At 52.1% G+C, this 13,103-nt stretch overlaps 1 long non-coding RNA gene and 1 pseudogene across 1 annotated transcript in view; one reads left to right on the forward strand and one right to left on the reverse strand.

The window, feature by feature from the left end:
* Positions 1–13,103, reverse strand: part of LOC140480172 (netrin-G1-like) — a 167,655-nt pseudogene that overhangs the window by 63,019 nt on the left and 91,533 nt on the right.
* LOC140480173 (uncharacterized) overlaps positions 1–13,103 on the forward strand; it is a 90,719-nt gene that overhangs the window by 58,413 nt on the left and 19,203 nt on the right. The window lies entirely within an intron of this gene.

Here is a 13,103-nt window from a genome sequence, read left to right on the forward strand (position 1 = left end):
TTCCACATAAGACCTTCCCTCCAGACCAGGCAACATCCTGGTAAATCTCCTCTGCACCCTTTCCAAAGCTTCCACATCCTTCTTATAATGCGGTGACCAGAACTGTACACAATACTCCCAAGTGTGACCGTACCAGAGCTTTGTACAGCTGCAGCATAACCTCCTGGTTCTGGAACTCAATCCCTCTATTAATAAAGGCCAAAACACTGTATGCCTTCTGAACAACCCTGTCAATCTGGGTGGCAACTTTGAAGGATCTGTGTACCTGGACACCGAGATCTCTCTGCTCATCTGCACTCCCAAGAATCTTACCATTAGCCCAGTACTTTGCATTCCAGTTACTCCGACCAAAGTGAATCACCTCACACTTGTCCGCATTAAACTCTATTTGCCACCTCTCAGCCCAGCTCTGCAGCTTATCTATGTCTCTCTGTAACCCACAACATCCTTAGTCACTATCCACAACTCACCGACCTTAGTGTCATCTGCAAATTTACTAACCCATCCTTCTACGCCTTCATCCAAGTCATTTATAAAAATGACGAACTGCAGTGGACCCAACACTGACCCTTGCGGTACACCACTGGTAACTGAACTCCAGGATGAACATTTCCCATCAACCACCACCCTCTGTCTTCTTTCAACAAGCCAATTACTGATCCAAACTGCTATATCTCCCACAATCCCATTCCTCCGTGTTTTGTACAATACCCTACTGTGGGGAACCTTATCGAATGCCTTGCTGAAATCCATATACACCACATCAACCGGTTTACTCTCATCTACCTGTTTGGTCACCTTCTCAAAGAACTCAATAAGGTTTGTGAGGCACGACCTACCCTTCACAAAACTGTGCTGACTATCCCTAATCAAATTATTCTTTTCTAGATAATTATAAATCCTATCACTTATAACCTTTTCCAACAACTGAAGTAAGGCTCACTGGTCTGTAATTACCAGAGTTGCCTCTACTCCCCCTCTTGAACAAAGGGACAACATTTGCTATCCTCCAGTCTTCTGGCACTATTCCTGCAGATAATGACATGATAAAGATCAATGCCAAAGGGTGTGGGTGGGGTGGTGTGTGTGGGTGTGTGTGTGTATGGTGTGTGTATGTGTGTGTGTGTGTGTGTGTGTGTATGGTGTGTGTGTGTGTGTGTGTGTGTGTGTGTGTGTGTGTGTGTGTGGTGTGTGTGTGTGTGTGTATATGTGTGTGTGTGTATGTGTGTGTGGTGTGTGTGTGTGTGTGTGTGTATATGTGTGTGTGTGTATGTGTGTGTGGTGTGTGTGGTGTGTGTGTGTGTGTGTGTGTGTGTATGGTGTGTGTATGTGTGTGTGTGTGTGTGTGTATGTGTGTGTGTGTGTGTATGGTGTTTGTGTGTGTGTGTGTGTGGTGTGTGTGGTGTGTGTGTGTGTGGTGTGTGTGTGTGTGTGTGTGTGTGGTGTATGTGTGTGTGTGTATGTGTGTGTGTGTGTGTGTATGGTGTTTGTGTGTGTGTGTGTGTGTGTGTTTGTGTGTATGTGTGTGTGTGTGGTGTATCTGTGTGTGTGTGTGTGTGTGTGTGTGTATATGTGTGTGTGTGTGTGTGTGTATGTGTGTGTGTCCGTGTGTGTGTGTATATATATGTGTGTGTGTGTGTGTGTGTGTGTATTTGTGTGTGTGGGTGTATGTGTGTGTGTGTGTGTGGTGTGTGTGTGTGTGTGGGTGTATGTGTGTGTTGTGTGTGTGTGTGTGGTGTGTGTGTGTGTGGGTGTATGTGTGTGTGGTGTGTGTGTGTGTGGTGTGTGTGTGTGTGTGTGGGTGTATGTGTGTGTGATCTGTGGGTGTGGGGCGTTGGGGTGAAGTCTGAAACCAGTGACTGATAAAGATTCCCTGTGACACCCTCAGTTTTAGCTTCAGTCCCCCCGTTCCTGAATGGGGAGGGGGATTGAGGAGGGAACTGCCTTTGATAAAGGGTGTTCCCTGAGGCTCCATTCACACAGAGACATACACAATATGGACTGGGTCAGGAAACTGTCGACTCACCAGTGTGCAGTACATCTCGGGGCTCTCTCCACACGTACTGTTGGGGGGGTCCAGGCTGATCTTCAGAAACTTGGTGAGTTGGGTAACTTCAGGCTGACACGCCATGTAATCCCAGCTCAGCCCCTGGTCCCCGTGAACCTGGGTCTTACACAGGTCATAGTGACCCCAGGATGGGAAGCGTTGGCCAGAGAGACCCAGGCTCAGCCACAGTGTCTGGACAGTCAACAGACTGAACAGGGACATCACTCTGACCTGACCGTGCTCCGAGAGCGATGCTCTCAGTGTCAGCACCCGATCCGGGGATCAGGAATCCTACAGGTTTCTCCCAGTCTCTGCCTCAGTTTCTGGGAGTGAGCAATTCCAGCTGTTTTTCCCAATGACTGAGCAGATTTCCAGTGGTTAGGAATTCCAGCTGCTTTCTTCCAGTGTAAGTGTCAGTTGACTGGGAGTCAGGAATTGGAGTTGCTTCTGGTAGTGTCTACAGTTTTCCAATAATCAGGAATTCCAGATGCTTTTCCTAGTGTCTGTGCAGTTTTCCAGTGATCAGGAATTCCAGTTGTTTTAGAATATCATAGAACAGAATAGCAATTTATTGTCACTTGTATTTATGAAGATACATGGCGATGTATATACGCCGCCAACATTTGATGCCATTTTAATGACAGACATTGTATAAAGATGCAGAATTCCAGATGTTTCTCCCAATGTCAGTGCAGTTTTCCAGGGATCAGGAGTTTCTCCCAGCTGCCTGCTCCATCAGATGGATGTTGTGATTGGCTGATCACTTGGTACGAGGAGCCAATGGGATGACTCTATCCTGACCAGAGTTGGGATCCATCTATTAGCTCTTCCCCAAACATCGGAATCCTGTTGGGAGAGATATCAAAACCAATAGATTTTGGGATTAGTGTCCGATACTGCCTCACCATCATTCCCAATCTCTGTCTCCTGTTAGTAATGAACAATTGGGAAAGACAACAGCCAATAGGAGGAGAATCAAGGGCACAGTAAGATCCCAAATGAGAGTAAAATATTTCTCCTGTCACTTTCCGTCATACTCTGCAGCAGCCTGCACTGGGAAAGCAAACATTTTCTCATTTTCATAGACAATTCATTCCCTTTCAATTAAATGCAGGGATAGGAAAATCTGCCCCCAGACTATTTCACAACACAAGGTGTTACTCTGGGAAATGAGTGGTGTACAGTCAAAAACAGCAAGGAATATAAAGTATTCTCTGGGTGAAACACCACAGCGTTTTATAAACTGCAGTAGAAAACCCTTCAGAATCCTCTAATCTCCTAAAGTAACACTATTCCCCTTACGTCACACTCACACACACAAACAGACAGACAAATACACATTCTTGCACACACACAGACCCCTTCAGATCTGTCCTACTCAAACCCAGCACCCTCACTGTCACACACACCATCCACTGACACACACTGTCACATACTCACCATCACCAATCACTGACACACACTCACTGTCTCCAATTACCGATGTACACGATTACCTGCTCAAATGTTGACAACTGTTTTCACTTAAATAGCACCTGAATGCCATAAGGTGCTCCAAAGAGCAATACAACATTGTAAACACAGGATAGGCCTGAGCCGAAAGTAGACACATGGAGAGTGTGGTGCTGGAAAAGCACAGCAGGTCAGGCAGCATCCCAACAGCAGGAGATTCGACGTTCCGGACATTCCTGATGAAGGGTTTATGCCTGAAACGTCGATTCTCCTGCTCCTCGGATGCTGCCTGACCCACTGTGCTTTTCCAGCACCACATTCCAGACTCTGATCTCCAGCATCTGCAGGCCTCATGTTCTCCTAGAGATATGGGGTCTATTAATGAGAGAATCATCTCCCAGGAGGGAGTAAATGAGCAGCGGGAAATGGAGAGATTCAGGAGGGGAGTTCAAATACTCAGAATGAAACTCCTGAAGACATGGTCATCATTGATTAAGGAAAGACCATGGACCAGGATCCAGAGTCCAGAATGTGAAATGTTTAGAGACATTACGAGATAATGAGTGTGTAGGGACTGGAGGGGGTTACAGAGACAGGGAGGGGGTGTAGGGGCTAGAGGGGGTTACAGAGACAGGGAGGGGGTGTAGGGGCTGGAGGGGGTTACAGAGATAGGGAGGGTGTGTAGGGGCTGGAGGGGGTTACAGAGACAGGGAGGGGGTGTAGGGCTGGAGGGGGTTACAGAGATGGTGAGAGGGTGTAGGGGCTGGAGGAGGTGACAGAGATAGGGAGGGGTGTAGGGGCTGGAGGGGGTTACAGAGATAGGGAGGGGGTGTAGGGGCTGGAGGGGGTTACAGAGACTAGGAGGGGGTGTAGGGGCTGGAGGGGGTTACAGAGACTAGGAGGGGGTGTAGGGGCTGGAGGGGGTTACAGAGATAGGGAGGGGGTGTAGGGACTGGAAGGGGTTACAGAGATAGGGAGGGGGTGTAGGGGCTAGAGGGGGTTACAGAGACAGGGAGGGGGTGTAGGGGCTAGAGGGGGTTACAGAGACAGGGAGGGGGTGTAGGGGCTAGAGGGGGTTACAGAGATAGGGAGGGGGTGTAGGGGCTGGAGGGGGTTACAGAGATAGGGAGGGGGTGTAGGGGCTGGAGGGGGTTACAGAGATAGGGAGGGGGTGTAGGGGCTGGAGGGGGTTACAGAGACAGGGAGGGGGTGTAGGGGCTGGAGGGGGTTACAGAGATAGGGAGGGTGTGTAGGGGCTGGAGGGACTTACAGAGATAGGGAGGGGGGTGTAGGGACTGGAGGGGGTAACACAGATAGGGAGGGGGTGTAGGGGCTGGAGGGGGTTACAGAGATAGGGAGGGGGTGTCGGGCCTGGAGGAGGTTACAGAGATAGGGAGGGGGTGTAGGGGCTGGAGGGGGTTACAGAGATAGGGAGGGGGTGTAGGGGCTGGAAGAGGTTCCAGAGATAGGGAGGGGGGTGTCGGGCTGGAGGGGGTTACAGAGATAGGGAGGGGGTGTAGGGGCTGGAGGGGGTTACAGAGATAGGGAGGGGGTGTAGGGGCTGGAGGGGGTTATAGAGATAGGGAGGGGGTGTAGTGGCTGGAGGGGGTTACAGAGATAGGGAGGGGGTGTAGTGGCTGGAGGGGGTTACAGAGGTAGGGAGGAGGTGTAGGGGCTGAAGGGGGTTACAGAGGTAGGGAGGAGGTGTAGGGGCTGGAGGGGGTTACAGAGATAGGGAGGGGGTGTAGGGGCTGGAGGGAGTTACAGAGATAGGGAGTGGGTGTAGGGGCTGGAGGAGGTGACAGAGATAGGGAGGGGGTGCAGGGGCTGGAGGGGGTTACAGAGATAGGGAGGGGGTGTAGGGGCTGGTGGAGGTAACAGAGATAGGGAGGGGTGTAGTGGTTGGAGGGTTACAGAGATAGGGAGGGGGTGTAGGGGCCGTAGGGGGTTACAGAGATAGGGAGGGAGTGAAGAGGCTGGAGGGAGTTACAGAGATAGGGAGTGGGTGTAGGGGCTGGAGGAGGTGACAGAGATAGGGAGGGGTGTAGGGGCTGGAGGGGGTTACAGAGATAGGGAGGGGGTGTAGGGGCTGGAGGGGGTTACAGAGACTAGGAGGGGGTGTAGGGGCTGGAGGGGGTTACAGAGACTAGGAGGGGGTGTAGGGGCTGGAGGGGGTTACAGAGATAGGGAGGGGGTGTAGGGACTGGAAGGGGTTACAGAGATAGGGAGGGGGTGTAGGGGCTAGAGGGGGTTACAGAGACAGGGAGGGGGTGTAGGGGCTAGAGGGGGTTACAGAGACAGGGAGGGGGTGTAGGGGCTAGAGGGGGTTACAGAGATAGGGAGGGGGTGTAGGGGCTGGAGGGGGTTACAGAGATAGGGAGGGGGTGTAGGGGCTGGAGGGGGTTACAGAGATAGGGAGGGGGTGTAGGGGCTGGAGGGGGTTACAGAGACAGGGAGGGGGTGTAGGGGCTGGAGGGGGTTACAGAGATAGGGAGGGTGTGTAGGGGCTGGAGGGACTTACAGAGATAGGGAGGGGGGTGTAGGGACTGGAGGGGGTAACACAGATAGGGAGGGGGTGTAGGGGCTGGAGGGGGTTACAGAGATAGGGAGGGGGTGTCGGGCCTGGAGGAGGTTACAGAGATAGGGAGGGGGTGTAGGGGCTGGAGGGGGTTACAGAGATAGGGAGGGGGTGTAGGGGCTGGAAGAGGTTCCAGAGATAGGGAGGGGGTGTCGGGCTGGAGGGGGTTACAGAGATAGGGAGGGGGTGTAGGGGCTGGAGGGGGTTACAGAGATAGGGAGGGGGTGTAGGGGCTGGAGGGGGTTATAGAGATAGGGAGGGGGTGTAGTGGCTGGAGGGGGTTACAGAGATAGGGAGGGGGTGTAGTGGCTGGAGGGGGTTACAGAGGTAGGGAGGAGGTGTAGGGGCTGAAGGGGGTTACAGAGGTAGGGAGGAGGTGTAGGGGCTGGAGGGGGTTACAGAGATAGGGAGGGGGTGTAGGGGCTGGAGGGAGTTACAGAGATAGGGAGTGGGTGTAGGGGCTGGAGGAGGTGACAGAGATAGGGAGGGGGTGCAGGGGCTGGAGGGGGTTACAGAGATAGGGAGGGGGTGTAGGGGCTGGTGGAGGTAACAGAGATAGGGAGGGGTGTAGTGGTTGGAGGGTTACAGAGATAGGGAGGGGGTGTAGGGGCCGTAGGGGGTTACAGAGATAGGGAGGGAGTGAAGAGGCTGGAGGGAGTTACAGAGATAGGGAGGGTGTGTAGGACCTGGAGGGGTTTACAGAGATAGGGAGGGGATGTAGGGGCTGGAGGGGGTTACAGAGATAGGGAGGGGGTGTAGGGGCCGGAGGGGGTTACAGAGATAGGGAGGGAGTGAATAGGCTGGAGGGGTTACAGAGATAGGGAGTGGGTGTAGGGGCTGGAGGGGGTTACAGAGATAGGGAGGGGGTGTAGGGGCTGGAGGGGGGTTACAGAGATAGGGAGGGGGTGTAGGGGCTGGAGGGGGTTACAGAGATAGGGAGGAGGTGTAGGGGCTGGAGGGGGTTACAGAGATAGGGAGGAGGTGTAGGGGCTGGAGGGGGGTTACAGAGATAGGGAGGGGGTGTAGGGGCTGGAGGGGGTTATAGAGATAGGGAGGGGGTGTAGGGGATGGAAGGGGTTACAGACAAATGAAGTTTGTTGTGTCTGTTTATCCTCACTCCTGAGCGATGTGGTGAGGTTGAGATGTTTCTGTTTATTTTACGGAGATCACTCTCCGATCTCATTTGTCCATGTTTTGTAAATGAATCTCAATAATTGAACATTGGGGAAGGGGTGAATAGCATTTAATATAATGACAGCGCTGACCTGAGAGGTGTTTGACTGATGCCCAGTGCGAGGGGCTGGGGGGATGTGGACAGGTTTAAATGTCTCTGTCTGAAAGCTTGATGATTAAGACATGAAACGAAATGCTGTGGAAAGTTAATCTGATGCCAAACCCTCAGGGTAACCAAAACATGTCCACAAGCTGACCGTTCATCACATACTCGCTCTCCAGCAAACCAGCCAATTCCATTATTCCTTTGCTCAGGAATAAGCATTAAATTAAAGCACAACACCCTCCTGCATCTCAAATCGTTTCAAAATTCACTCACTGGGAGCGAGGAGATTCTGAGAAAGACCCATTTGATCTCAACTGTAGACACCAGACAGGGGGTGAGAGATCCCCTCATACACACTGACAACACACTCGTACACAATCAACACACACACCCCTCACACACACACCACAGACACACAGACACACACCCCTCACACACACTTACACACACCACAGACACACACACACCCCTCACACACACACCACAGACACACACACCCCTCACACACACACTACAGACACACACACCACAGACACACCACAGACACACCACAGACACACCACAGACACACCACACATACACACAGACACACATACACACACACACACCACAGACACACACACCACAGACACACCACAGACACACACAGACACACACTCACCACAGACACACACAGACAGACACACACACACCACAGACACACACACCACAGACACACACAGACAGACACACACAGACACACACTCACCACAGACACACACAGACAGACACACACACACCACAGACACACACACCACAGACACACGCACACACACACCACAGACACACCACAGACACACCACAGACACACACAGACACACACTCACCACAGACACACACAGACAGACACACACACACCACAGACACACACACCACAGACACACACTCACCACAGACACACACAGACAGACACACACACACCACAGACACACACACCACAGACACACACAGACACACACTCACCACAGACACACACAGACAGACACACACACACCACAGACACACACACCACAGACACACGCACACACACACCACAGACACACCACAGACACACACAGACACACACAGACACACACACACCACAGACACACGCACACACACACCACAGACACACAGACACACACACAGACACACACACAGACACGCACACCCCTCACACACACACCACAGACACACACACCCCTCACACACACACCACAGACACACAGACACACACACACCACAGACACACACAGACACACACAGACACTACAGACACAAACACACCACAGACACACACACACACCCCTCACACACACACACCACAGACACACACAGACACACATACACACACACACACACCACAGCCACACACAGACACACACACACACACACCACAGACACACACACCCCTCACACACACACCACAGACACACACACCCCTCACACACACCACAGACATACAGACACACACCACAGACACACACACACACACACAGACACACACCACAGACACACACACAGACACACACCACAGACACACACACACACACCACAGACACACACACACACACCACAGACACACACACACACACACACACACACCACAGACACACACACACACACACCACAGACACACACACACACACACACCACAGACACACACACACACACACAGACACACAGACACACACACACACACCACAGACACATACAGCCCACACACACACCACAGACAAACACACACACACACCACACACCATAGACACACAGACACCACAGACACACAGAGACACACAGACACACACACAGACACACACACACACACACACCACAGACACACAGACACACACACAAACCACAGACAAAACAGCAACACAGTTATTGCTGAGATACATTGACCCTCTTTGAACTTCAAATACACTCTCTTACACAATAAACTCAATCCCTATAGATGACACACATCCATATTATACAGAACCTCCCTGTATAACACACACCACACCATCCACCATCATCCAACTGAAACACAATCAGACAGATGTACAGGAGGAGGCCATTCTGTCCATTGACTGTGTACAGACAGAATAACAGTGCTCAGTCTGATCCCATTCCCAGCTCTTGGTCTGCAGCTCTGGAGGTTCAGTATCTCCAGGGAAAATCCAGGGCATTTTTAAAAACTGGGATGAGGGTTTCTGTCTCTCCTATCCTCTTGCACGGTGAGTTCCTTCTCCCCAACAACCTCTGGGTGAAGACCTTCAGAACTGGAGCACGGTGGCTCAGTGGTTAGCACGGCTGCCTCACAGCGCCTGAGACCCGGGTTCAATTCCCACCTCAGGCAACTGACCGTGTGGAGTTTGCACATTCTCCCCGTGTCTGCGTGGGTTTCCTCCGGGTGCTCCAGTTTCCTCCCACTATCCAAAGATGTGCAGGTCAGGTGAATTGGTCATGCTAAATTACCCAAGGTGTTAGGTGCATTAGTCAGGGCTAAATATAGGGTAGGGGAATGGGAATGGGTCTGGGAGGGTTACTCTTGGGTGGGTCGGTGTGGACTTGTTGGGCCGAATGGCCTGTTTCCACACCACAGGGAATCTAATCGAATCTACCTGGAATACAAGAAGAGCTCACAGTCACATTTCTCCCCAATCACTGAGCCAGCAGCGAAATCCCTGAAATCCAGTGGCTTCACGGGGGAACAGGGTGAGAGAGACAGGTTTTATTCAAGTGTGTGTGTGTGTGTGTGTGTGTGTGTGTGTGTCTGTGTGTCTGTGTGTGTGTGTGTCTCTGTGTGTGTGTGTGTGTGTGTCTGTGTGTGTGTGTGTGTGTGTCTGAATGACTCTGCTGTTAACACCAACACCCTGTGTCAAACTGACACATACCAGGTGGAATCTGTGAACAAAACTGCATCATTTCATTCAGCTTTCGATTTATTATTCATCATAAATGCCCGAGGGCATTACATCCAGACTGGAAATGGGAGTGATCATGGAGTGGAGTTTATGAAATGATTAAACCAGGAGGGGAATTCTATCTAATCCCTGCTCCTCACTCTCCTCCTGAGAAAGAGGATTACAGCAATGAACATATCAGCTTTATCAACCCCAGACAGCAGAAGCAATAACAACGCATGGAGTTGTGTTTAGTAAAAGTTGTGTAAATTGACGCCGAGATTAGATTTCAGAGATATCGATGGAGAAAGAAATCAATCAAAGTATAATCAGAGCTTTGAAATGTAGCCGCTGCTCTCAGTAACATCACATCAGGATTCCTCCACATCTAACCTCCCACACATCCGGGTTTTATCCCTCCCTCATTCCGGGGAATGGGATGTGATCCCACACTGGGAGAGTGGGGACAGACCCAGAGACTCTCTCACTGTCTCACTTCACCAAACCCTCCAGCTGTTTCTGATTCTCAATCCTGAACTCTCACACATTTTTCCCCCAGATTTCTGCTGAATTATTCCCCTCGGAACAATCTGTGTCTGGATCACCTCCATATCCCAATATTCTCCAGCTCAGTCTCTCAGAACAACCCTCCACAAACGTCAGCTTCTCCAAAACTCTGCTCTTTGTACAGAACCCTCAGCAAGTCCCACTCACCCCTCACCCACTCTGCTCCCGAACAAGACACACTGCAGCCTCTATCCCCCTCCCTATCTCTGTAACCCCCTCCAGCCCCTACACCCCCTCCCTATCTCTGTAACCTCCTACAGCCCCTACACCCCCTCCCTATCTCTGTAACCTCCTCCATCCCCTACACCCCCTCCCTATCTCTGTAACCCCCTCCAGCCCCTACACCCTCTCCCTATCTCTGTAACCCCCTCCAGCCCCTACATCCCCTCCCTATCTCTGTAACCTCCTCCGGCCTTTACACCCCCACCCTATCTCTGTAACCCCCTCCAGCCCCTACACCCCCTCCCTATCTCCGTAACATACTCCAGCCCCTACACCCCCTCCCTAACTCTGTAACATACTCCAGACCCTACACCCCCTCTCTATCTCTGTCACCCCTTCCAGCCCGTACACCCCCTCCCTATCTCTGTACACCCTCCAGCCCATACACTCCCATCACCCTCACCCCCAACACCCTCACTCCCATCAGCCCCACCTCCAACAACCTCACCCCCATCACCCTCACCCATCACCCTCACCCTCATCACCCGCACTCCCATCACCCTCACCCCAACACCTTCACCCCCCAACACCCTCACTCCCTAACACCCTCATTCCCCAACACCTTCACCCTGTCACCCTCAACCCAACACCCTCAACCCAACACCCTCACCCCATCAACCTCACTCCCCAACACCCTCGCCCCCATCACCCTCACCCCCAACACCCTCACCCCCAACACTCTCACCCCCAACACTCTCACCCCCAACACCTTCACCCCAACACCTTCACCCCCAACACTCTCACCCCCATCACCCTCACTCCCATCACCCTCAACCCCATCACCCTCACCCCCATCACCCTCACCCCCAACTCCCTCACCCCCATCACCCTCACCCCCAACACTCTCACCCCCAACACTCTCATCCCCAACACCCTCACCCTCACCTCCCATCACCCTCACCCCCAACTCCCTCACCCCCATCACCCTCACCCCCAACTCCCTCAACCCCATCACCCTCAACCCCATCACCCTCAACCCCATCCCCTTCACTCCCCAACACCCTCACCCTCCACACCACCACCACCACTATCCCCACACCCCATCCCACTCAACCACTGCTCCACGAACTGACCATGGAGACAGTGGGAATCTGCAGGGATTGGGTTTGTCTGCTGATCAGTCACCGACCCCCTCCAGTAACAACATTATAAACTGGAGGGATAAAGGCACTCTGAAGTTGTTAGGCCAAGTCCTGTGTGAGGAGTGAACGGTGAGAGGTTCCACACTGAGTCCTCCTGGAGAGGAGCCACACAGGGAGGTCTTACTCGATCCCGAACCCCAGGGGCACTGAAGCAAAGAACAGGTCACTGGGCCTGGAGCAGGAAAGGTCAAACTGGAAGACTGGTTTCAGTGAGGAGTAATGTTGTGAGAGTCAGCTTGGTCAGGTACCATGGGTTCAATTCCAGGCTCGGGTAACTGTCTGTGTGGGGTTTGCACATTGTCCCTGTGTCTGGGTGGGTTTCCTCCAGGTGCTCCGGTTTCCTCCCACAGTCCAAAGATGTGCAGGTCAGGGTGAATTGGCCATGGGAAATTGCCCATAGTGTTAGGTACATTAGTTAGAGGGAAATGAGACTGTGTGGGTTACTCTTTGGAGGGTCGGTGTGGACTTGTGGGGCCGAAGGGCCTGTTTCCACACACTGTAGGGAATCTAATCTAATCAAAACTCTGCCCAGAAGAAGGAACCAGCAGAAGGCAGCAACTCAACCAAAGGATTCAACACGTTCTTCACCAAACTGAACCGAGAGCTCCTCGGAGAGTTTGGCACATTTGGAGAATGTGCACATTTGCCAGCGTGAGATTCCAATCCAGTAAGAGTCCAGCCTCATGGTTTACCAGCTTCCCCTGTTTCCATCTTTAACCCAACATCGAACCTCCATCACAAACGTTTTGTCTTGGCTGTCGGGGTAAAGTGTGGACTTGGAGAAAAAGAGGGATTTTGGAGTTAATATTCTCGGGAGTTAGTGGTTTTAAGAGTTTGTGTCATTGCCATTCCTAAAATTTTGTAAAGTGATTTTTGTTATTCCTCATTTATATAAAACAAATGGTGTCAG

This window comes from Chiloscyllium punctatum, chromosome 7 (assembly GCF_047496795.1).
Source record: "Chiloscyllium punctatum isolate Juve2018m chromosome 7, sChiPun1.3, whole genome shotgun sequence".
NCBI lineage: Eukaryota > Metazoa > Chordata > Chondrichthyes > Orectolobiformes > Hemiscylliidae > Chiloscyllium > Chiloscyllium punctatum.